Source organism: Rhinolophus hipposideros (genome assembly GCF_964194185.1).
Source record: "Rhinolophus hipposideros genome assembly, chromosome: 2".
NCBI lineage: Eukaryota > Metazoa > Chordata > Mammalia > Chiroptera > Rhinolophidae > Rhinolophus > Rhinolophus hipposideros.
The window spans coordinates 58020429-58045701 of NC_138048.1; positions in this window are offsets into that span (position 1 = coordinate 58020429).

The following is a 25273-nucleotide window of genomic DNA, read 5'->3' on the forward strand; positions in this document are numbered from 1 at the left end:
TATCTCCTGTTCTATTTTTCTCTGTCTCTCGTATATTACATATTTTACTGATTGCTTTTGTTTATTGTCCACGTGTCTCATTAGCAATGTAAACGACTTGAGGGCAGATATTATTTCTTCTTGTTCATTGATGCTGTTTTTCCAAATCTTGGGAGACATAGTCAATAAATAATTTTGAATGAATGAAACTTAGAGATGTTTGTAAGGAACAGATGTTCAAAAAATCGTTTTAAATGAATGAGTCTTGTTCAAATACTTTGTTTTACTCTGTGCCACCTCACCTACCCACTTCCTTTGAAGCACAGACCTGAGATATAGGTACAATTCTGAACCAATCTCATCCACAACCATGTGCATGCAAACGAGAAAAGCTTGGTTAATCACACAAATAACTGGAGTTACATGTGTAAACATTGTTTTGGTGACTGTCGCAGCTCTTCACAAGACCAGAAGCTTCCCTTCAGCCCATGAAGAATTCTGTAATCCTCCGTGGAGCATTCATACGCGTATATTTACATAGTTGTGGAATTTTCTAGCAGTGTCTATTATAGAACAGGCTAGGACCAGGACATTCAAGGACATTCTACAACTATTCCTTAGAGGATGAATGCTTCCCAGACCAAAGGAAAACGCCTATCAGCTGAAAATAACCCTCTACATCCTACAAGTTAAGAACTTACGCAACACCATTTTTCTGTCCAAAGGAATAGATTTGATTTAAAAAACAGTCTTAACCATCCTTTCTCCCCCAAACATTTCTTACAAGTTGCTCAATGTATTTTCAAACTATTTTCATCCGTTTTTCTAATTCTACTGTATATTACCACCGTGCCTCCCTCAGTAAGCATTTGAACTGTCCACTGTGTTTAGAAGTGCTTAATTCTGGTATTTTCTCTCTTAATTCTTTTGAAAAACTTCAAGCAGAGCTAAGGGATACCTGCACAGATATTCCATCACTGCCAAATTGTGAACTCGGATAGCTGTGAGCTTGGATAAAATGCCTGTTCAGTCATCGTAATGCCCCTCATATTCGCCTTATTACACCTCATCACAAGCCCCTCCGCCTACCATTCAATACCCAGAATCTGGTGTAGACCCAGAGTTCCAGTCTCATTCCCCTTCAGTACCACTGGCTCTATGTGCAGCCATAGCTAATTCCCTCTATCCCTCAGGAACAGTTCAGACAGTACTAACCTCGGAGTTTGCTTAAATTATTTTGCTGGAAACTCTTCTCACCTCTATCTGCCCAAAGCCCGTATCAAATGTAATTTCCTCCCTACAGTCAACCCCAATGGCAACCTACCTTTTTGTCATGATCTGCTTACCCAGTAAAACCAACAACATTCGCTTTCTTCTTCCTGCAGTGTTTATCACATTTGCCCTGTGTTGTCATTGTTTTCACATTTTCAAAGCTAGTAAACCTCTTTGGGAAAGGGTCATGGCTCTTCATCCCCAAATCCCCACCTTGAGTGATCAAGAGGTGATTATTTTATTAACGAATAAATTATAGAAAACACATCCTTGGGCTAGTTTCCAGGATTTCAGCGGTGTGTTCTGTATTCTTTGGAAATTCAGGACATTGTGTTGCTATCCATGTTGCTATCACATATCATTTTTTTTTCTTATTTTTATATCATTGAGCTCTTGAGTAAAAAGTATTATCCTTCAGTTGTCATTTTTCCTTTCTTTTCTCTTGTAAGCACCCAAAGATTATGCTGAAGCTGTGTTCGCTTGCTTAATACTTTAATTTTCAAGTCACTGAGACTCAGTATCTGGCTTAATATCCGGACTAAGTATCAAGACCAATGGCATATTCTGCTGAAGTCATCATTTCTCTCCCTACCTTTTAAATAATGAGAGGTTAAGGCCAAAGAATTAATTTTACCTCCTCTCTGGTGCCATTGATCTGTGGCCTGGCCTAGCATTATGTAGAACTAGATTTCCCTTGAAAGAGAACTATTTGAACACATAAGAGATTGGAAGAGATCAGTATTGACAAACCCAAATACCTGGTAGCCTAAATCAGGTCTCCTGGGGACTATGGAGAATTGGGGAACATATGCTCCATCGACAGGGAGCACATGCTGCCACAGCTAGTTGATGTGTTTTCCACATGGGAAAGTGGGTCCACTATTACCAAGTCTTCTGATCGTCCTGAAAAATGAGATACCTGAATTTTTGCGCAAAATTTCCTGGATGCTAAATATTTACAACTAGTTTAATTTTGCTTACCACTGCAGCATGAACAAAACATATCTGTACGAACTCACATATGGCTGCTGGCCTGCGTCCCCTGGGTTAAAGGAAGTCTCAAGGTCAATCCTACCATTAGAATCTATACTTCTGAATACAAGAACAACTACCATTATAAGTTCTGAACTGAGTGATACCCCTCTAGAAGGATCTTAGAAGATACAAAGGAAGTTCCAGATTGGCTGAATAAAATGAAGACTCCACCACTGCTTTCTCATCTCCCAACAGTACACCTAAGGAGAAGTTCCAAAATTTGGCTGAAACAAATATTTCACAGGAACCAAGTTAATGAGGAAAGAAGCTTCTATGGAAAAGTCCCCTATTCTACAGGGTATGCTGTTTCCACTGGATGCTAAGAATAGGTAACAGTGCCATATAACTTTTAATTGAAAGGAATCTTAAAGAATATTGGATGCAATTTCTAAAATTACACAGCCAATGCTTCTGTTTAAGGATGTCCATACCATTTATTGCATGTCATGGTCAGTGAAAGAGTCAGAGACCCGTGTTTCACTTACAGCTCCAATGATCACTGGTTGGTGGCCTTGTGTATGTCACACCATCTTCCTGGGCTTCAGCTTCTCTATTTTGAATGAGGTCATTGAGTGTGTGATTTTTTTCAAGACCATTACCCTAAGAATATACAGAAGTCTGCCAAAGATTATGTAGCATTTCAACCCATGGGATGAATATTAACACCGTTGTAACAAATTCACACACACACAGACACACACACACACACACACACCACACAATATTTTCTTCCACAACTAAGAATGACACAACCTTTTGAGCATGAAGAAAAAAAATGATAGCTAAAATTAGCATCTTAAAAAATAAACTACCTAATCACTAAAGATGAGATTTTCTTAAAACTGTAGAACAATAAGATATAATGATAACTGTAAGAGAGGAAATTGCAAGAGTCCATTTGAAGGGATTTCAGGGGTGTTTTCCCCCCTGTTGAGATCTGCTTTTCTGTATATCACAGTAAGACTGCAAAGCTAAATATTTCCCCAGGGCCTGTGTGATCTATGCCTCATAATGCTTCTGCTGACATTAGGCGAGTGTCATTCATCCCAAATGAAAGTCTTTCAACACACACAGCTAGAGCACATTTCAGGCTCCACATAGTTATCCTCTCTCATTTGCATACCACTTTTCAATTTACAAGGCCCCTTTACATACATGTTTTCATTTGTTCTCTAAAAATAGCCCTATTCGGTGAAGCCTGTATATCATTATAAATTCTCTCTCAGATGAATTCAAAAATATCCCTCCCAATCTGCTTGCAAGGAAATAACACTTTTGTTTGCTATTAGACAGTTCAGAAAGCCCTTTCACTTCTCTTGGCTTTTGGAAATAAGGTATGACCTGCTGGGTGCTATAGTAAAGGGAGAGAGAAGGAGGAATCAAATCTAATCTTGACCTTAGCCCGCTGATCAAACTCGAACAAATCACTTCAGTTCACCAAGCCTCAGTTCCCTAAGCCACTGAATAGAGAAAATTATACTTATCATACTGCGCTTATAGAGCCGTTAAGATCAAAGTCAATATCTAGATAAGTAGGTCAAGTGACTGAATAGGCTGAAAAATGTCAGTCTACAAAGCTCATCAACTCTGGGCAGTAAAAAGAGTGGAGGACTGTCATATGGTCCTGGAAAACTATGAGCCCAGATAGAAGTGCAAGGCAGCAGTGGGGGAGACCAGACACTCAGGCTAGGAGACAGGAGCAATGAGCTCATAGACAGATACCCCACCTCTGCAGAACTGGTGATGAGCCACCTGGCCTTACCTGACTAGGTTGTGGCCAGTCCTCAAGTCTCTTCTTTCTCTTCTTTGATGAAGGGGCTCTGATCACAGACAGAGGCCAGCGAAGGCGTGGTTAGCTCAGGTGAAGCCAAACAGGAGGGTGCCCTCTGTGAATCTCGCTGCCCCTACTGGGCTCAGAGTGACATGCTCAATCACAAAGGGTCAATGAAAGGACTGAGGAAGGTAACAGGGTGGAACTCAACCTGTCAGAGACAGGGAACTGGGTGTGTGGGTGGGCCCTTTCTCATTCTACAGTGACACACCTCTTTCTTGTCCTCCCTCTCCTTTAAGAAGTCCTGGGTTTCTCTGCCAGCTTCCTCTTTGACTGAAATCTTCTGATGAGGTGAGCAAACACAGCCTTCTGCCCATTCCTCCATGGCATGGGTGTGCTCCCAATTAGTTGTAAGAAAGCTTAAGTCTGAAGCCTATATCCCTGTTATTAAAATTCTTTGATGATGACTTGATTTATTGGATATTTGTGATTTTGACCATCATCACCACTTTTGTATCAGATGCGTGGAGGGCGTGTAGAGCAGTACATCTCTCTGAGAACAAAGAGAAACACAACATGTACACCCCGACTCTGGGCAGTAGCAGTAATCCTATTAGAGCCTTTGCCACAGGATATGGTTGTCTAGTGAAGTCTATGTCCCTCTCATAACGACAACATCTTATTCTCCCATATAGTCCCCACGGAGCCCAAACCATATTTTTACCATTCTAAGCTAATATTTTCGGTCATCTGTAAGTTGGGGGTATCATTTCCCTTTCAGAGATGTTAAATTTGAAAGAAAGCATATGAAAATAAACCTAGAATAATACTGGACATATCAACAATTGTTAGAAAATGTAATGGAATCTTAATTAATTGATTTCGAAACTCACGTAAGAGTTTGCCACATTGTCAGTATAAAGTATGAACTGAGAAAAGACACCACATATCCTCCTGTCTTTTACATGCCTCTACAGTGTCTAGAACACAATCAGTTCATGCTTTTATTCAATGGGTAGTTAACTGAGTAAGTATCTTGGCCATTCTCAGTTTTTAGAGTAGATAAAGATAAAAAATAAACTAATCATAGTCTCTAGCATAAGGTAGATTGATGGAAGAAAGAAGAGGACAGAAAACAAAGTGCTGTATATGTATGATTGAATTTTTAAATTTTCTATCCTAAGTTCTCTGTTCCATTCAGCAGAATCTGGCCAAGTCAGATTATACTTCTCTGATGACTGAAGAAATGGATACACCAGGGGCTAGTCTGGTTGGAGTCCATGTTGTCATTTTCCTCTTTTAAAAGGAATATTAAAAGACACTCGAAAGAAAGAAAGAAAGAAAGAAAGAAAGAAAGAAAGAAAGAAAGAAAGAAAGAAAGAAAGAAAGAAAGAAAGAAAGAAAGAAAGAAAGAAAGAAAGAAAGAAAGAAAGAAAGAAAGAAAGAAAGAAAGAAAGAAAGAAAGAAAGAAAACGTATTTATGCACTGTTCTGGGCACACTGAGATCATGAAGAGAGTCCACAGGAAATGAGGTTCAAACTGCTAACTCACCTCAGGCACAGAGGAGTGGTCCCAGTGAATAAACAGTCTATTTGCATACCTCTACAATGTCTAAAACGTAATCAGTTTATGCTTCCGTTCATCAAGCAGTTAACAGAATACTGCCTTGGCCATTCTCAGTTCTCAGAGTAGATAAGAATAGAAAAGTAAATTAGACACAGTCTCTGGCATGAGGAGTTCAGGAAGATGAAATATGTAGAAAACGAGGAGCACCAAAGATAGGATCAGAACAAACTCTGTGGGAATCCAGAGGAGGGAGCAATCCAGGGACGCTTCACAGAGGCAGAGGCAGCCTTAGATCTGGCTTGTTACGGAGACCGGGCATTCCAAAAAGTGAAGACAGTGAGTTACATATAAATGTCAACTGGGGGAAACAGGGAGATGCTGTTCCCTGATCTGATTTACCTCCTCCTTTATATAGACACCAGGATGAAAAGGGAGTTTCACATAACTGGTATCTAGGTCACTCCGCTTATATACCACAAAACTACAAGGCAATTAGAAGTAATTGCGAGACAAATACTGTTCCCACTCAGCTCCAAGTGTCTTTATGATGGTTCTGGATGGGGGGGGATGGTGGGGGGAAAGCCGAAAGATGCTGGATTCCAGCCTGGTCTCTTAAGAGTGGGACCAACGGATGCATTGCTATTTGAAGTATGTTATTTTAAAGGGCAAGAGACTATGTGAAAAGATATCACATGTCCACGTGGCAGCTATCTAATTATTGCTACATCTCCAGTGGCTGCTGAACTCTTCTTCCAGCTCATGCTGTGCTCCTGTCACACTGCACCCTGTGACAACTGGAGCAAAAAACAAGGCATCCAGGAGAGGCACAAGCAGTAGAAAGCATGTCATGCAGAAAACCTGGGCTCCTGTCTATTGTCTGCCATTCAATAGGATCTTCCCCAAGCCTCAGTTTCTTCTTCTGTGCAATGAGAATTATAATACAGACCCACCACTTCTCTGCACTGCTGAGGGGGCAAATGACATTCTGGAGGGGATATGAGTTTTGTAAATGCTAAGTATTGGCATGACTAGGCAGCACTATTATGATGCGACATATGATGACACATGGGATTCACCCCATATCTACTAGTTCCAATCATATCATAGGACATGTACAATCTCCTGGTGAGAGGCTTGCTCAATAGCTACAAAGCAGAGAATCACAGAAAAATTTTATTACAGCAGTGTCTTGTCCCTTCTCTCTCTTCTGTGACAGCCTTTGCAATGTTTTCCACTTCCTCTGCTACTTCAATCCTGCTATCCGTGGAAGAGAATGTGGGTTGTTAGTTATTTGGGTTAGAAAACACTGGTTTCTGAGATCTCCTCTCCTCCTACCATTTTTCAGTTGAAGATGGAGTGACATCCCAATCCAATGATCACACAGCTGGCCCTCTCCCTGGCCTCAGCAGGGCTATTCTCCTGCCTATGTGCCTAGGGTAGCCGACGGGCAGGAGAAAGTACGAGTATACACGGGTCCTCACCAAGTCTGAACCAGAACCACCGCCAGCCCAGGATATCCTCCTAGAGGGGCAGGCAAGAAGGACTGGTACATAGGTAGGTATCTCCAGGGTGAATAGGTACTGTCTAGAAGAATCCCACATCCCGGCTCCCTAGCTATGCTCCCTCCCCAGGAGTCTTTTGGGAAAAAGGAGCACAGTGATGGCGAATAGATTCTGGCTGCAGATGTGAAAGCAAACGGGAACCTGCAGGAAGGTTATCAACTGAGAAATGCAAACAATTTGAGTTTCTCCTTCTCTTGAGCTGCAGTAGCACACAACATACCTCATCAGTATTATGATTAGTTGATTAGTTCTCTCCCCTGACACATATCTATCTGCTCTCCTTAAAGGTAGGGGTCATGTCTTCGGTATTCTTTCTAGGATCTAGCACAATACAATTATTAACAGAGGTGCTCAAGGAATGTTGGATGGATGGATGAATGAACAAATGAATGGACATGTGAACTATTCTGTCTCCCTTCACAGTCCCATAAGACCCGGCCGCTGGACGGATGACAAGCAGGAGAAGGAGAAGCAATGAGTTTCCCTCTGATTTCCACAGGGGACTAAATTCAGCCCAAAGCATCTTTTTTTCTTCTCTCTATTTACTCTGGACAATCTGTCCCTTATCAGATGAGCTCAAGGCTGGTTGGAAATATGCGTATTTTACTTGAAAATTTCTTCTTGCAGTTTTGTTTTGCTGCACAGACATTTGTCTGCTTTGCTGTATGTTGTATATCACATAGGACTCCGGCAAACTGCTTTGGCTTTCTAAACTGTTTTGTTTTCTCTATTCAGTTCTCATTTATTTCATTTCCCTTCCTGCATCTCACTCTTATTACCAAGCTCCAATTTAACCCACGACAGCGGAAAAGAATTTCATTATTACTCAGTTTCACAGAAGGCTACAGAGGGCATGGGAAATAGACGGCCTGAGATTTAGTCCTCACTGCCATTAACAGTGTGATCGTCCATTGACCACCTTCCTACCTTGGCCTGCTTTCCCTTTGCAAAATAAAGTCTGCTTTTAACTACTACTGATCTAATAGCTGGAAACTTTCTGGACACCAAGCAGCAGTAACACTTGTTCCATATTTTACATTCAATGCAGCTGGAGAAGAATTGTCGTCATTTTTGGCTTTGGTTCATGGGAATGGTTGGTGTCTATTGGCCCACGGAAGCCTCACCTCACACAACACCCCTGGTCCCCATCTCACTCCCTGATTCACACCCACCCAGGTGTCTTCGTGGGTGGAAAACATCCAGTGGCACAGGGCCCTGAATACAGAAAGGACCCATGCTTGGCTTAGCTCTGCTGTCCATCTTGAAATTCGTAATACATTTTGGATAAGGGCCCTGCATTTTCATTTTGCACTGGGGTTTGCAAACTATGGAGCCCGTCCTGTCCCCACTCTTACACCCTCAACCCCCCAAATTAATATAGAACTAAGAAGCATTAGGCAGAAGAAAACAATGGTACCCCTTTGCTAGCCACTAATGAAGGGCTTCCCCCATTAGCAGAGCTTTGTTATGGAAATCCCTTCCCTATAAATATAAAACCAAAGAAAGGGCAAGGTGGGAGAACACAAAACTCATCACAGGCCCCACCCTTATCAACCTTCCCCATCTTGGGTGGATTGGGGGCCTGACTCATGGCCGGGGTGTGGCTCGCTGTTCCTGCTAAGCACTGGGCTCCTCCCTGCCCAGAGAGCTGAGGAGTAACGTGGGCTGTCCTGGAGTGGATGTGGAAACCATCCAGTCACCATCCAACATGACAGAGCTAGACGGGTTCTTAGAGCAGACCTCAGGTAGCCATCACAGTCCATCTTCCTTTTTCAGTAAAGCAATTGCTGTAGATTAGAGACTGGACAGACCCAAGTTCACGCTGTGAGCCCATTTCCCGTGCTGCTCTCCAGGTTAATTCTCTTTTGAATTACTCCCCCTTTCTATATATTTGGGGTCCACAGGGGAAGAACTTTCTTCTCTGTCACATAGGTAACACAGTCCCACACCCACTGACTGACAGATTCTGATGTTAAATACATATTGGTCAAATGAAACCGAAGATGACCCTGATATTTTAAAACCGCAGTACGATGAAATTATTACCACTGGTTCTTTGCTCCTATCCAAATTTCTTCTAATCGCCTGAGTCATTCCACATGTCTCAGCAAGGAAGAAGTGAAAGGAGGGAGGTGAACCTTGACAAAATGTAAACGTGTACATAAAGAGCACATCATCAACTACACTGTAAAGAAGACACACTTTTCGAAACATTGAGACTCCAAGGAAAGTAGCAAGGGTACCAGTCAGGAGGAATGGTATTACCCGTGGTATGGAGAGTTACTTCTGAGCCATAGTTCACAAACTCTCTGGGTGTACTTGGGTAAGTATACACTTGGAAAGTTTCCCTTTCTGGCCTTTGGTTTCCTCGTAAACTCGATGAAGAGGATTTTTAGGTGCTCAAAGTAAGGTTGGTCCCTTCCAGGGCTGACATTCTGTGTTTCTAGTACCACACTGTTACCATGTTTATATCAATGTCATGACTACAAGACTAATTTTCAGGGTAAGATTATATCTTAGAACCTAAGCTGGCATGGCAAAATAATGAAAGCAACAATTCAACGAAATAAAGTTGAGTTCTGACCATAAGAAGTGACCCAGAGAAGAAGCTGCTACAGAATTCTTCTGATGACACATAGACAGAATTATAACTCTGAGGTGCCAGAAACACATGGGGGTGGGTAGGTCCCCACTGTCTGAGGAGGGACCTTGGGGCAGTGCGGTTCCCGCTCCCAAGTGACTCAATTTAGACTGAACCCCACCCCCAAGCACAGTCACTTGAACAATCATTCTGCTCTGTTGGGATATGTGAAGAATGAGGTGGATGGTGGACGCTAACGCCAAGGCCATATTAATAAAGATCTTGAACACTAAGCCAAGAAGTTTGTACTTTCTTTTCATCTTTACTATGTGTTGGGGACAGTGCTTGGTGATTGTCTTGACATTTGATGAGTTCCTGTGAGCTGGAACCAGATTGTCAGATATTTGCCCAAACCACATGGGGAGGGGATGGGAGTGTTTCTTTCGTCTGTCTCAGTTCATGACCCAGCCACATGCCTGCTTCTGCTCCTGTGACATAAGGAATTTTGCACATTCATAATACTGAATCAAAGCCAGTCCCACAGTTCGGGTTTCATAACTCGAATCTCAGCCTGGACCTTTATGCCGGGGCATTCTTTAGTGCAGGGACCAGGAAAGGTAACCCTGAAGACAGCATTTGATGTGCAGGCGGTCCTTGGACCACCCGCCTGAGAATGTCTTGTTTAAAATGCATATTCTCAGGCCCCGTTCTTGATTTACTGGGTTAGAATCTCTGGGGTTGGGCCCAAGAATCTTCATGTTAAGAAGTCCTACCAGATGGCTGTTATGAACATAAAAGGTTAAAAACTAGAGTTTTATACTTTCTCAATCCATTGTCAGAAAATCCCAATACGCAACAGGCTGTACAAAACCCAGGGGCAGGAGCTTGTAGGATGAATCAGTCTGACTGCAAGGAGGCAGTGGTGAAACCTGTGTGTCTGGAACATCGGGTGGTAGGCAGAGTGGAGTGTGTGATAGAGTTAGAAAGAAGACGAGTCATTTGGACATAGGTGACACACAATCCTTTCATTGCCGCCTTGTTCCTGATTGTAGGAGATGAGAGTTCCTAGGCAAAGTTTCAATAGCCCCCATCCCAAATTCCAATAGCTGGTTTTCTGTACCTTCACTTACTTATCATACACACGTAAGAGAGGTGCTTGCTTAACAGCAACAGGGAAAAACGATGGAAAGGGACAGGGGCCAGATGAGCTATATTATGCAAAGGTCCACAAAAGAGAAAACATGAAGGTTTTGTGAACAGAAGGAGTTGGCAAAGGCTGTCCTCGCTCTAGGGAGATAATCTCCCACTCTCTAGCATTTCCTTAAGGCGTGTTTGGGACCCCAGGTAATGTGGGAACTGCAAAGGGAACCTGCCACACAACATGCCATATCCGTTTTCAGAGGGTGTCAACACCCTCCTTCCCACACCTGCTGTTCCCAAATATCACAACCTGATTTTTTTCTCCAACCTCCTGTCTTGATGATGATGATTAAATATTCATGGAATGCTGTGTTGCCAGCATATTTTATGAAATTTCAGATACCTTTTTTTAAACGGGAGTTTTGTTTTTTTTTTCTTTCAGATTATCCCAATTTTGAAAAGAAGAATGACAAATGCCAGTGATTCAAAAAGTAGAAACTGAACAAAAAAGCTAGAGTCCTAAGTTTTCACCATTGTCTTTTGAGCCCAAAGTGCCTCACTTTACGAAAAGTAAAGCACAGAATTTAGAAAATAGAGACATCAAAAAGTGATTGTTTATATTACCAAAGAAGTTTTCATTTTACCACAGGGTCCACTGAAATAGCAAAGTCTCTAACTCTATAAAACACAAATACATTTGTGTATGTATGTATGTATGTATGTATGTATGTATGTATGTTTTATTTATTATGCTCAAAGAAGTTCATCTTATTAGAAAAAAATGTATTTTTAGAATCACAGACTATTAGCTAAAAGATAATGGTCTCATCTTACTCAGTTATTTTCAGAATGAGTTTCAGGGAGCCCTGGGGTCCCACAGACATGCTTTGGGAATACCATGAGAGACAGACTGATCACAGAGAGTAGAGCTAAGATGTACCCATCCCAATTCAAGGAGGGCACCTTTACTACTACCTGATTATATATTAGAGATTCCATAATATTTAATTTCAAGGAGTGGGGAGGCAATAGTACACACAGAAGCCTAGTACCTTAATTTTACATTTTGGAAACAGAGACAAGACACAGACAAAAGTGACTGCCCCCAAGTCATATACTGAGTTTTAGCTTTAGTCCAGTATTTCCTTTTTCATTGTAACTTGTTGCCCCACAGAACTCTCATCATTGTATTAAAGAAGCTTGATGTTATGGCTTAAGCCTAACACTGGTAAATCATGAAAATAAGCAGAACACTGTCTATGAAATAATCATAAACCAAAGGTAAGATGCAAACCTTTTTGCTTCCCGAACAAATATGACATTCTCAAAGGTCTCCAGATTAGCTGAATAATGTCAGTGTTGATCACAGCTCCATCTTGAGTCATAACACACAGAAGTTGGGCTAGCACATTCTAAAATTGTATTTAAAATTCCACCTAAAGCAAGGTGTCATCAAGTTGAATCAATGCCTCAGTGAGAAGTAGTCACACAGAGGAAAAACTACTGAAAAAAACCCTATGTTGAATCAACTTATGTCTTATATTTATTTCTAATTATTTAACAAATACTCGTGTAGTGCTTACTATATGCCAGAAACAGTTGTAAGTGCCTTAAAATATGAATCATTTAATTTCCACAACGACCATGTGGGGAAAGTACCAGTATACAGTATCACCATTTTGTGGGAAAACTGGACTCAAAGAGACTAAGTAACTTGATGACTATCATACCGCTGCTCAGTGTGACAAGTCTAAAAGATGCTCTCCTAGGTTGCATTCAACATAAAGGATACTACGTCACTATCAGGATTATTTCACCAAACTCCCTTGAAGTTACTCCAAGACGTCTGAAGAGCAGAGCCAGTTAGAGTCTGTTACTAATTTCATTATTAAGAACCAGCTAATAATATTACCTAATATTATCACCTGGTACTCTGCCAACACTGTGTACATGCATGCCAGTTTACACGCATGCCAGTTTTATTAGGGAGACATTGCCATCAGTCCCACTTTGCAGGTGAGCGAAGAGACTCCGAGAAGTGATGGAATATGCTGAAAATCATCAGAAACTAAAAGGTGGAGACGTAATTCAAAACCAAACTTATCTAACTACATCATGTATGTTCCAGCAGAGCTCTTTAATTGATTGGTCACTATCTGTCTGTTACTAGAGCCACATATAAACACCACTTCTGAATCAATCTATTGTATCTTCTTTGTCATATTACTTACTCTCATGCTCAAAAAAATCTCTCAGTGTTTCTTTATTGCAAATTGAGCAGAGTAGAAAATAATTATCCTGTCATTAAAAACTCTTAACACTAATGCGTCACCTTCTCCTTCATTATTTCCCTTCACATAAGAAATACTCTAGTCAAACAAAACTATCACCATTCCCCCAATATATCTCACATGCTTCTACACCCATGCCTTTTCTCAGGATGTTCCCTCTGCCTGGAGTCCCTCCCCAAAATCTTCGCAGCCCCAAGACTCTCTTCCAAACGTACCTTCTCCATGAAGCTCCCCCCAGGAATTACTATCCTTCCACCATTCAGATGCGACCCGCCTTGACTTTGACTCCTCACATCTTTTTACCTCTTTTACAGTACCTACAACATCTCTCTTATAATCATTTCTATGTTGTGCCATTCCCTGTCTAACCTGTGAACTCTTTGAGAGCAAGAACTGTCACATTAATCAGCACCGGTCCCCATAGTTTATCGCTTTTAGTAGGTGCTCAATTAACATTACTTTAGGGAGTAAAATGTTATAAAATAAATAGGTAAAAGGTGAAAAAGATGGATAAAGCCTCTAGGCACGATCATTGCCTTTAGACCTACTGCCAGGCTTTTGAGTCTAGAGAATGGAATATTTTGCAGTCATGCCACCTGAAAAAAGTAGTTAGTGAGGGGAAGCAGGAAAATACAGATAAGAAGAACTTACTATTTATTAAGCGAGGGGGACAAACACTGTGTTCGGCTCTTAACACATTTGTGTCATTCAGTTCTCACAATATCCCTCCGTTTAATGGCTGAAGGAACCGAGGAGAAACAAGAGTAAATAACTAGACTAAGGTCGCACAGGTAGTCTGATTCTAAAGCCCGTGCACGCTGCTTCTATAACAAATGAGAAGTGAGAGAGGTCATGCTCATTCCCTCTAACCCTATCCTCATGATGATCTTATACGAGATCACCTCAGCGGTTATATGTAATAAGAATAATAATAATAAAAGACAACACCTCCTAAATGCCTCGCATGTAGCAGTCAATTAATAGGTACTTTATGCACATTATCCCATACTCTCCCAATCATTCTATGACGTGAGTACCACAAATCTCATGACTGGGAAGGAAAATGAAGCTCAGTGATGTGTCCAAGGTCATGACACAGTGCAAAGTCGAAAATCTAATTCAGATCCTTATAAAATACCCTTCCAGTTCTGCCTCATTGACTCTTCTCCACACATCCTAACCATAAGTGGTATATTAAAAGAATTTATAAAAAAACAACTTGAAAACAATTGCTACTATGAAGAACACAATAAGAACTTTCCATTTGGTTATTGAAATCTTCATCCCTCAGAGAAGAATATACCTGTAAACAGTTCTGTCAGGTGAAGAAGGTGGGGCAACCTCAGCATCTCAACATTTCCTTTGAGATTTTACCTTTCCATCGAGTACTTTCATTTTGATTTCTGTTGCCACCACCAAGCTAAGTCCCCAATTCCCAGAGTTGAGGAAGAAGGTAAGATGAGAGAGAATGCTATGCTTTTTTTTCCCTCAGTTCAAGGTAGACATAGTCTTTCTTCTTGTTTTCCTTAGCACAACTGAGATAAGCTGATATATTTGAAATGAAATTTACCAAATACTGAGAAGAAAAGAAAATAACAACAGCACAAAGTAGATGACTGATCCTGAGACTTCTAATTAGAGAAGGGGTTTACTGAGCACCAAGTTCTATCACATTTCCCCAGCCAAAGACTATCTTAAACAACTTACAAGCACCTTCCATGGTGTCCCTCCCTCTTGACTTCATTTTCCCACTGTGAAAAACAAATCACACAATCAGATCTCCAGAATTCCCAACATCCTTCCACTCAATTCTACTTTTCTTTCAGAAAATTCAACTCATATGTCATTTGCCAAGAGGTGTTAACTGACATCAATAAGTCCCAGTGAGGTCTGCAGACCCTCTCAGCTCAGGCTAACAACTCTGCCCACTGCCTCCTCAGCACTCAGTCAGTTGACCCCCAAAGGGACACACTAAGTGTCCCTTTGGAATTTGAAGTTTAGTATCTGTTATGACATTAAATATAAAGCAGCAGTCTCTGAGAAGGCCATCTTGTATACTTTTTTGCAAGGCTGAAAACAGTGAATCTTTGTAGCTCATGAACCCCACAGAAAAACACTCCATGAAAGTATCACTTATGACAAGGACATTTACCCCAGGGGTGTGGGTATGAATATGCAGAGTGTTGAGTAAAACAGATGACCTATTTCTCATTTCCCATCCCACACTGTACTCCAAAGACCTAGAACAACACACATGATAATCAAACCACACCAGCCGCTGAATCAGATCGTCCCTGTTTGAGACTCATGGCTGACTTCAGGTTGCTGATAATAACAAGAACACATAAATAACAACAGCAGAATTAGCAGACATTACTGCCTTAGATTAGTGCAGTGCTCTCTATCTATTGGGCCGCCAGTCAGTACTAAGAAATCACCAGGACGGGGGATATAACTGTGCCCTTCCCTTTTCCCAAACTACTCCTCAAGAATTTTCTCTCACTTTCCCTCAGCTTCCCTCTCTCCATTATCTTGACACACCATGCCTGTTTATACTTCTCTACTTTTGTCTGTCCTATTCCCTTTACCTGAAACACTACCTCTGTATTTGCCATCTCCTGGTAGAATACAACATCCTCCTGAGACCCATTCCTTGAAAAACCTTTTGTAATTCTCAGAATCGGGTCTGCCCTTGCTCACCTCTTTACTTAAAAAAACTAGAAAGAAACTATTATCTTGTTCAAGTGCATTTCTCAGATTCATTACCATTGTCAATATTTTTTAAAGAGTATACTATGATTCAGAGTTGAAATAAAAATTTCTGAGTACCAAATGACACAAATCCAGGGTGGCAGAGTGTAAATGTGGAGTGAGAGGAGCACACATTTTTATCATAATAGGAATAACTGACATCTACTTAGAAGAAAATCCTGGCGACGATAAACTTTATTATCTTAACAGCTTTCACAATCATTCTTTTTAAGAAGAAAATTGCCTTTGTCTAGGGCAAAAAGAAAAAAAAATACCTTGATAAGCTTGTGGGATAGAAAACGTGCTTTTGAGGACAGCTTCAGAGAAGTAGGAAAACATCTGTGGTGAAAATGAGAGTAATTTGGTTTTATTTCTTAGATGGTGGGGGCGGTGTATGTAAAAAGAAGACAACAGATCTGTGAAGTATAAAGAAAGAGACATCCACCAAGACGGAGACAAACTAAACTAAATAGGGTGAGACCAGTGAAACTAGATGTTGGTGTAAAAGCTGAAAGATATTTTAAGAAAGGTGATTCCTGCTCTTTCCCTCTGAAAGTATTAAAAGGTTTTACATCCTTTCAATCTCTCAGAGACTCAGTTCCCCCAAGTGAACAAAGAGAATAATAATGAAACCTAGTTCACAGGGTTGTTTTTGGGACTGAGTGATAAAAAAAATGGATGTAATAACAATTTGGAAACCATAATGATGGTTATTATTTTCTACATGAGACGGTTTGAGGGGTGCTCCAATGTGGGTGGTGAATGACTGATGTTGACATTCAATATCTCTTTGATTATAAAAGATTTGGCCAGAGTCTTTGTTTCATGAAAGACCCTGAGAACCAAAAGAGTTATGTAACATTTATAAAGTCTCATAATATATGGGTAATATTGTTTTAATCCATTTTCTTATTTATTCAAGGCTTTATTAGCCTAACATGTGTTGCACCATTCATGGCACCAATAATTCAGTCTTTGATGTTAAGAGACAGATCAGGTTCCCTATAGGCAGAAAGGAGAGAGAACGGCAGAACTTATGAGAACGCCTATCACATAGACCTAGCAGGTTTCAGCTCATCAGTGTGTCCCAGGGAGGAAGAGGAGGGGTACACTCACAAAGCAGGTTTGCCCATTCTCCTGGGAGGCAGTAGTACTGTGTTTGATTTGTGTTTTCTTGTCATGGAAACTTCCCCCTGACAGGGTAAATGATGCCTGCCACACTCCCTGAACAGACTAATCAGTTCCTTCTTTGCCTTTTTTGTTCTTCCTTGTCTTTGCCAAAAGCATCATTAGGCAAACCAGAACAGAAGGTGGCCGGAACCTGGCCTGTGTGTCCGCCTCACAGAGCTCCAAGCCAGAAGGAAGGTGCCCCTCACTGAGTTCCTGGCATTTGATGTCCAGTCTGGAAAGGAAGCATAGCCATCTGTCTTGGACTCTATCAAATGGAGTCTGTCCTCACTGCTTCATCCCGTGGACATGTGAATCATAGACAAGTTGGAATGGAAACAAGGTGTCTAATGCAGCCTGAACAATGACAGCTCTAGGGTCAGAATACAGCCCAATAGGATGGCAGGGAAGAGAAGATGAGAGAGGTGGGTCATTGGCTACTCCTCAGGACCCAAGACCAAACATGGATGCTGAGACCTTAGCTGACTGAACACTCGTTCCAGCTTCTCACCAAGACACACAACTGATATCAATGAGAGACAGAGAAGCAGGCTCAAGGGGCCTCATGGAAGACCCTGGCTCTAGTATCCTCAATTTACAGATTGAGGCTCAAAAAGAGAGAGTGATAAGAGATGAGTAGCAAAGCCAGAGTCAGAATCTGGCGTTCCACCTCCCTGGCTTATAGTTCCTTTCACTACACTAATGCGACTCCTATCACTGGCGGAGGATAGCCAGAGAAGTGCGGTAGTTTAAGTGACTGTCTCAGAGATGATCACTGTAAGGGATCTATCCCACAGCCTGAAAACCCCATCAACAGACCATCAACAGGCCTCCAGATAATACACTTTATGTCAAAACAACTTTTATTTCCTGAGTGTTTTCTCAGCTGTGCCTTAAAATAAAATATATGTGTCTAATCTCATCCAGCTCTGTGCTGCCTGCTGCCATCAGAGAACAGTGAGGAAGTGCCGATAGAAGAGGCTAGAGAGTGTGAAACTCTGCTGGGAAATTAGGAGAAGGGTGATGGCAGCAGAAAACCTACCTGAGCAGCTGAGCTGGGGGCATCTTCTATGAACACATCCTAGCTCCGCCCCTTGGTGTAGTAAGAGTGGAAAGGGCACAATGAATGAAGTTATTTCACTGAGCCTTGGTTCCCATAACTATAAAATGGGGGGCAGGGGAGAATCCCCTACTTTGCAAGTTTTTCAGGAGGTGTTCTGAACATCTCTCAGGTTGTGCTATCCAGCATCAAATCCCTTTTCTTATTCCTGAAGAATACTCCATGATGTGAATTATTGATGAGATGCAGTATTGATGAGATCCATCCAAGAAAAAAGACCTTCCTTATCCTCTCTCCACTTATCGGAGTGCAGATAATGAACAGGATTTGGCCAATAGGTGCTTCTATCTAGAGGACTGGCTTTGGAGGGATGAGCGGAATTCACTCACAGCCCTGTGGTGAGGTCTGCCCAGTGGCCTCAGTCACGGTGTTGTCCTAGCCAGTCAGTGATGGCTGAAAGGTACTTACTACACTCAGAGTCTTCTGAGACTTGATTCTCTTGGCCCTCTAATGCTGTTTGGGTGCTTCCAATGGTCCCAATCTGGTCCTCCTGCTGCTCAAATCAGTTATCCCTGTACACCTTCCAATCAGTTTCTTTTTCTGCCTACACTAGCCAGAGTTTCTGTTGCCTGCAGCCAAGCTATCTGTAGTAGACTGGGTGCGGGGAGATGGCGGGGGTAACCTCTAGAGTAGATGTGACTGTTGCCCCACCCAGATCCCACTTGCCAGCGGTTGCACCCATGTCGTGAGGGGAGTCACGCGGGGTCTCTGCTCCTGCTCCCCACATAAGAACGCAGGCTATGGCTAGCCCAAAAGGGAACGCCCACGGAGCCATACGTAGGGAAGTCACACCACTATAGTCTCGCTGGCGGCTGGGTTGGAGACACAGGAAGCAGGAGCCACACGATCCGCTACCCTCACTACAACGCTTACAGGCTCAGCCACCATCTTCTTGCTAGCCCCCCCTTTCTGCTAGCATAGCCATAGCAGTTATATTAGTGGCCAATGGCTCCCTGGTTACAGCTGATGGCCAACTAGCCACAGCTGATGGCCATCCAATCACAGTTGATGGCCATTTACTACCCGAGCCAGCACCTTTCCATGTGAGGCCGAGAGCCTGGAAACTGCTTTCTGGGGCTCTGTCCCCACAACCCATCTTGCAGGTGCTGCAGGTACAGCAGCCGACAGCTTACACACTCAATTTTCAAAGAACTGCCCTGGAAGGATGGGAGCTATCTCACTAGAGACACTTGGGAGGTTATAATACTCCTCTCTGCTTACATCCAATGACTGACTGGCACAGGGGTCAAAAAGCCCAGACCCCTTGCCTCACGTTGGGAGAACTCTGTGGTATAAATTATACTCCAGACATCCCCTGAATCATAACAAGTCTAGATGTCACCTGAGATCACACTGTTGCCCAGAAGTTTCTGTCCCTACCCTGCTTTCCTCATTTCGCTGGAGATTTTTTTCTGAAGAGCATGCCCTCACTAAACCTTGTGCGTCTGACTCCCTTCTCAGTTTCTACAGAGAACCTGAATGAAGAAAGATCTAAACTGATACCGGAAGATGAGAAATAAAGTATTTATTTAAAATGATACTAGCCTTTGCCTGGCACAAAAATGCTCAGGAAGTGGTAATGATGATATTTGTGAAAGTGTGGCAATGGCAAACTTACTTTCTGATGTAATCTCCCTCTCCATCTACCTTGTGTTAGATCACTGAAACATAAATATATTTTCCTTAGGATAAAAGTCTTTTCCCTAGGTTTATAATATCTTCTGTCCTATTTATCTCCTCTAGCGTGATCTAAGATATACCTGATACCATTTTTTTCATAAGATAGATGTGCAAATAATAGAGAGCAACAATTCTACTCCTTCTTAGGTATTCTTGCCACCAAATAAAACATTTTTGGGGCAGCAGAAATGACTGTCCTACCATCACACATCCCTTAATAAAGGAAACTGCCCGTGCACAGTCTTCACTAGGAGATGGGATTTCCTCCAGCACAGGAGTTGCCATGTGTATAGGCTAGACCCTGCTTCTGGCCAAAGCTGATTGGATTAGGAAGTACCCATGACCCAAGGGTTGCCAAAGTACAGACTAATCAACAATGAGGCCATGACTTGAAGGAAAAATCTACCCAACGAGGGGTTATGGTAATTAACCACAGCAATGAGAATATGGCTTTCCAGATTTTATAATACGGAGTAAATAAATGGCGCGGCCTAGCAGCAAGAAATGTTAAGACTAGCTTCTAAGAGGAGCAGAAACAGACAAAATAGCTGAGTTGCACCGAAGGTGAAGCACAGAACAATGCTCATTGCTCTGGCTCCTGCATCTCTAGAGCAAATTCAAGTAAATCTTAGGTTTAGAGCACCTTGCCATCCTCTGCACTATAAGGCCTGATAGCAAAGGTTTGCTTGGCTTCCAGTAAATCCAGAGAGGCCTGTTTCCACGTGTGTGTGTCCTTAAAATAAATCTTCCATTACTTGATTTAACTCACCAGAGTTTCCTTTTCTTATAACCAAGAGAGCTTACCACTTTCAGTAACTGAATACAAAGTAATACCCTATTTCAAAGCCCCTTTCAATGCCATGGTTTTTGCTATATTTAGGGTCAAATTTGTCTGTCCAAAATACATCTCCAATGTACTCAGATAGAGAAGTGAGAAGACTGTTGCTGGGATATCAGCTCTATCTCCCAGCTCAGATCAGCTTTTTCTATATTGGTGAGTTCCTAATAATAAACAGTGTCCTATAACTGCAAATCCACTTGCTTTTCTGAATGTCTGAGCTTATCGAACTCCAGCACAAGCAGTGGTAAGAGACTCACTTTGGAGGTGAGCTTGCCATTTTAATTATTTGTGCCTATCTTTACACAGTCATCTTTAGAAGAGAATGAGGGTGAACACTGGCCTTTTACTAATTGAAAATTACTCAGCAGTTTCAATCAAAAGATTAGGGCTCTTTCGGTATTTCAGACAAAGCCAAAGAAATCCAAGGCACTGTCAGAAATGGAAGGTCTCAGGGAGCCACATTCCCTTCTTTTACAGATGGGAAAACTGAAGTGCTGAGATCAGTGACTTACCCAGAGCCACACATGCAGAAAGTGGGAAAGCTGGGACTGTGTTAGAGACTCTATAACATTCCACCCCAGCTTGCTCCATTAACATCCAGTCATCCTTGGAGCTATGGAGCTACCTGAACAAGCCCAGACAGCAAGTGAGTATCTCTGCACCGTCTTCACCATTTTATTGATTTTTATTCAAAAATGTTTCCAGAAAAAAATGTGACCATGTGGTCTTGGGGAAACTTTACTGAGGTCTCCAATGTCTTCAGTATCCAGATGGGTCCTCAACAATTACTGAAAATCCATTGAAAAAGTAGTTCTGATGATATACTGTAAGCTAGGTCTCAAGCCAAGCATGGAAGGTTTCTTCCTCCAAGGAGTTCACAGTTTAACAAAGAGAGACAAGCATAGAAACCAGCCGTTACAACTAAATGAGGTAAGCGAGCACTAGATATCCACACAAAGCGTGCAAAGTGTTCCAAGACACTGCTGCCTGGCTGCTCTTGTCAAAGACAATAGGCGAAGTTACATTTCCATTTTCTCTAATAAAACAAAGAACAGGCCCAACCCATTCATTCTAAAGTGTGACATTCACTTGGTTAATGTTCATTGAACTTGGCACTGGGAACATAAAAGGACACTGGTCAGTGCACCCTGGGGAAAACAGCAATTAACCTAAGTAATGCAGGTGAGAGTCTATGCTGAAGAAGTTGTTCAACCATGGAAAACACTGTGTACTTAATCAAGTGCTGGGGAAAGTCTTTGAAATTTAACATCTTTTTGTGAAGGCCTCTAAGAAAAGGTGGGGGACCAAGTTGTAAAGCTGTGGCAGATGTCAGCTGCCAGACGGCAAGAAGGAGGCAGTTCTGGACACAAGCTCAAAACAGAGAAGTTGGTGTGAGAAAGCGAGAGCACACTAACCTCATCGTGCAGAGCAAGCCGGCAAGGAAAGAGGAAAGACAAGGAGCATGAGAAGGAATTAGAGGAAATGCTGTCCGGTGGATGGAGTTTGTGTTTTGCATCTGAAAGTGTGGCTCTGAAAAGGCAAGAAGATAACCACGTTAGTGGAACAAAAGAGCCTTTGACCATCAGGGGACCAGTCACTCTTCATCAATTCTTGCACTGAAATCTCTCTCCCTCTGGAAAATGTCATTCAGAGGCTACATGTCTTCACAGAACAGAAAGACCAGCAGATCTTGATAATTCAGCCACTCATCAGAAGGCTCTTGAATACTTTCCCAGAGACAGTTCTTGGAATGAAAGCTCAACAGTTTGTACACTCAAAGGGTTCATTTTTGGAACCCCCTCATAGATGATTTGTGGGTTGAGAATGGCATGGATGCTATAGATAGTGAATGTGAATGGACACATTAGAAGGCAGACAAGTGATGCTTTATAAACACTGCAGAAATGGATGGTCTCTATCCACCTCTCTAGACATGCCCTCCAGTAACCTAGAGCTGGGGACCAGGGACCAGATGATATAGGTTGTGTGTTTAAGAAAGTTAATTTACCCATAAAATGAGGCTTCCTATAAAATGGGTCCTCCACAACTATAAGCAGCTCTAGCAAAAGGGATAAAAAAAAAAGATGTCAATCTGAACAGGCTACATACTGTATGATTCCAACTACATGACATTTTGGAAAAGGCAAAACTATGGAGACAGTAAAAAGATCAGTGGTTGCCAGGGAATGGAGGGGGGAGCGATGAACAGAGAGAACACAGAAGAATTTTAGGGCCGTGAAAATACTCTGTATGATATTATAATAATAGATTCATGCTATTTTACATTTGTCCAAGCTCACAGAATATACAACACCGAGAGTGAACCCTGACGCAAACCATAGACTTTGGGTGATAATGTTTTGGTGTAGGTTCCTCAATTGTAACAAATGTACCACTCTGGTGGGGATATTGATTATGCATGTGTGGTGGCAGAGTATATGCAGGAAATCTCTGTACCCACCTCTTAGTTTTGCTTTAAACCTAAAACTATTCTATAAATTAGTCTTTAAAAATAAATAAATAAATGGCAGGAGAAAAATGGTTTAAATCAACTAATTCATTTAAAAGATAGGAAAATATCTAGAACCTAATTTATCAACACCCATGTCATAGGAGGGACAGGTTGTAGACTCTTCTAAAACCAGAGCAGGGATGGCCACGTTAGGTAAGGAATTCTCCACAGTGGTAGGAATCAATCCAGGTCTGGCTGGGCCTTAGGCATTGTCCCAAAGCCTCCTGTACCAAGGATGGGAGAAGTGGGAAGGGAGACAATTCATCAGGCTCAGGACCTCTACTTCCGCTTTAGTCAGAAGAGCTGTGATTTCACCTAGTTCACATAATGAATCTCCTTCCATAAGACATGTCAAATAATGAGAGGGTTCAGAATGCTTGAAAGTATGTTCTCCATATTAGTTTACCATCAAAATCCGATCCCATTGTTTTTCTTGCTAACTATTCCTGAGTAGACTTGTTGCCTTTGTCATACATTCAAGGCCTTTCACCTACTTTCAGCTTTTGTCTATAGCTTCTTTCCCCCATTCCTTCCTTACCAACCAGACGAAAAACTGATACCTCATACCTGCCCATGCTGGTGCCGGTGTTCCTGCTCCTGCCCGCTGGGTTAACTACAAGGGATTCAAATGGGTCGACCTTAAAAATAAAAGAGCCAGTCATTTTACCAGCAAAATGGGTTTATTCAGAAATAACAGAGAATTGCGATATGAGAAAAGCAAGCTATGGCAAAACCATTGGCAAGTCCAGTGAACAAAGGAAAGGGGCTTGTGTTTATTAGATTTTAGGAGAAAATAGGGGAGGAATGTTTTGAATAAAAGTTGTTTGGAGGGGAACAAGAGTTGGAGGCTGTGGCGTTTTCTCATTGCCTGCAAGCAGTGGTCAGTGCATTGTTGCTGGGGCAGGGAGCTCTCTTCTTCCTTTTTCTTAAAAGCAGGCGATGAAATTCCTATGCGATGGATGTCCTCCCTTGTTAAAATAATTTGTATCTTCTTCCTTCCTTCTGGTTCTGCAAACTGCAACCAGTGGTACTTGCTGAGATGTTCCCCCTTCAGGGTTTCCCAACTCCATTGTAAATGAGGTTTTCTTCATTTCCGCACATGCTTCAAGACCCATCTCAAAGACGGTCTTCAGTAAGCCCTCAGAGAGAGGTCCTTTGCTTTGGTAACACTTAGCACCTTCTTCTTAAAATGGTGCTTTTTACATTACAATTATTTGTTAACATGTCGCTTTCTCGCATTACATTAGGAGCTCCTTAAGGGCAGAAACTATGTTTTGTTCATTGCTGCTTTAGTTCAACTGGCAGAGACCCTAGAACCTTTCAAGTGTTTGTTGAGTGAACGCTCAAACTGCAGTGACCAGTAGTGTCCAGCAGATGGCAGTATGTGGACATTTTTCTCTTACCAATCAGAGGGAGGGGATGGGTTCATAGCAAGATGCCTTTCATCTCTGTCCTTACAGACAGACAAACAAATCTCCGCAGACACCAGGACTTTTGACTGGGCAGTATAATTCACACCTCTGAATCAGAACTTCAGACAGCCATTGTTTTTCCTAGGTACCACCCATTTTTCTGAAAAACATTCCTCATGTAAGCTGAGAAAGGATTATACCGTCCTGTTAGAACAGAGGAACTTGGAGTTGTATTTGATCATCACAGGCACAGGGTGACCATTTTTTCAGCACTTAGGAAAAATAGTCACCAACACCCACTGATTGCTGCCATCTGTTGAGGTTCCTTAACCTCCTGCCCACCCCCATCTGCCAGACTCAGGCAGCAAGAGAAGTCAGCCAAACATGCCTGTTTACTTTTGAGAACAGCCTCTCCCCTGGGTTCCTGCCTCCTTCCCCTCTGGGCCTGGTCAGGCCAGGAGATCTACAGGTGCCCTAAGTAAAGAGCCTGTCGCCCCTTTATCTGGGACCCTGTGCTTAGCTCTGGAGCTCTCAGAAGCAAAGGAATCCCAAATGGAAGACTTCCTCAGTCCAAATGAAAAACAAAGAAAAAC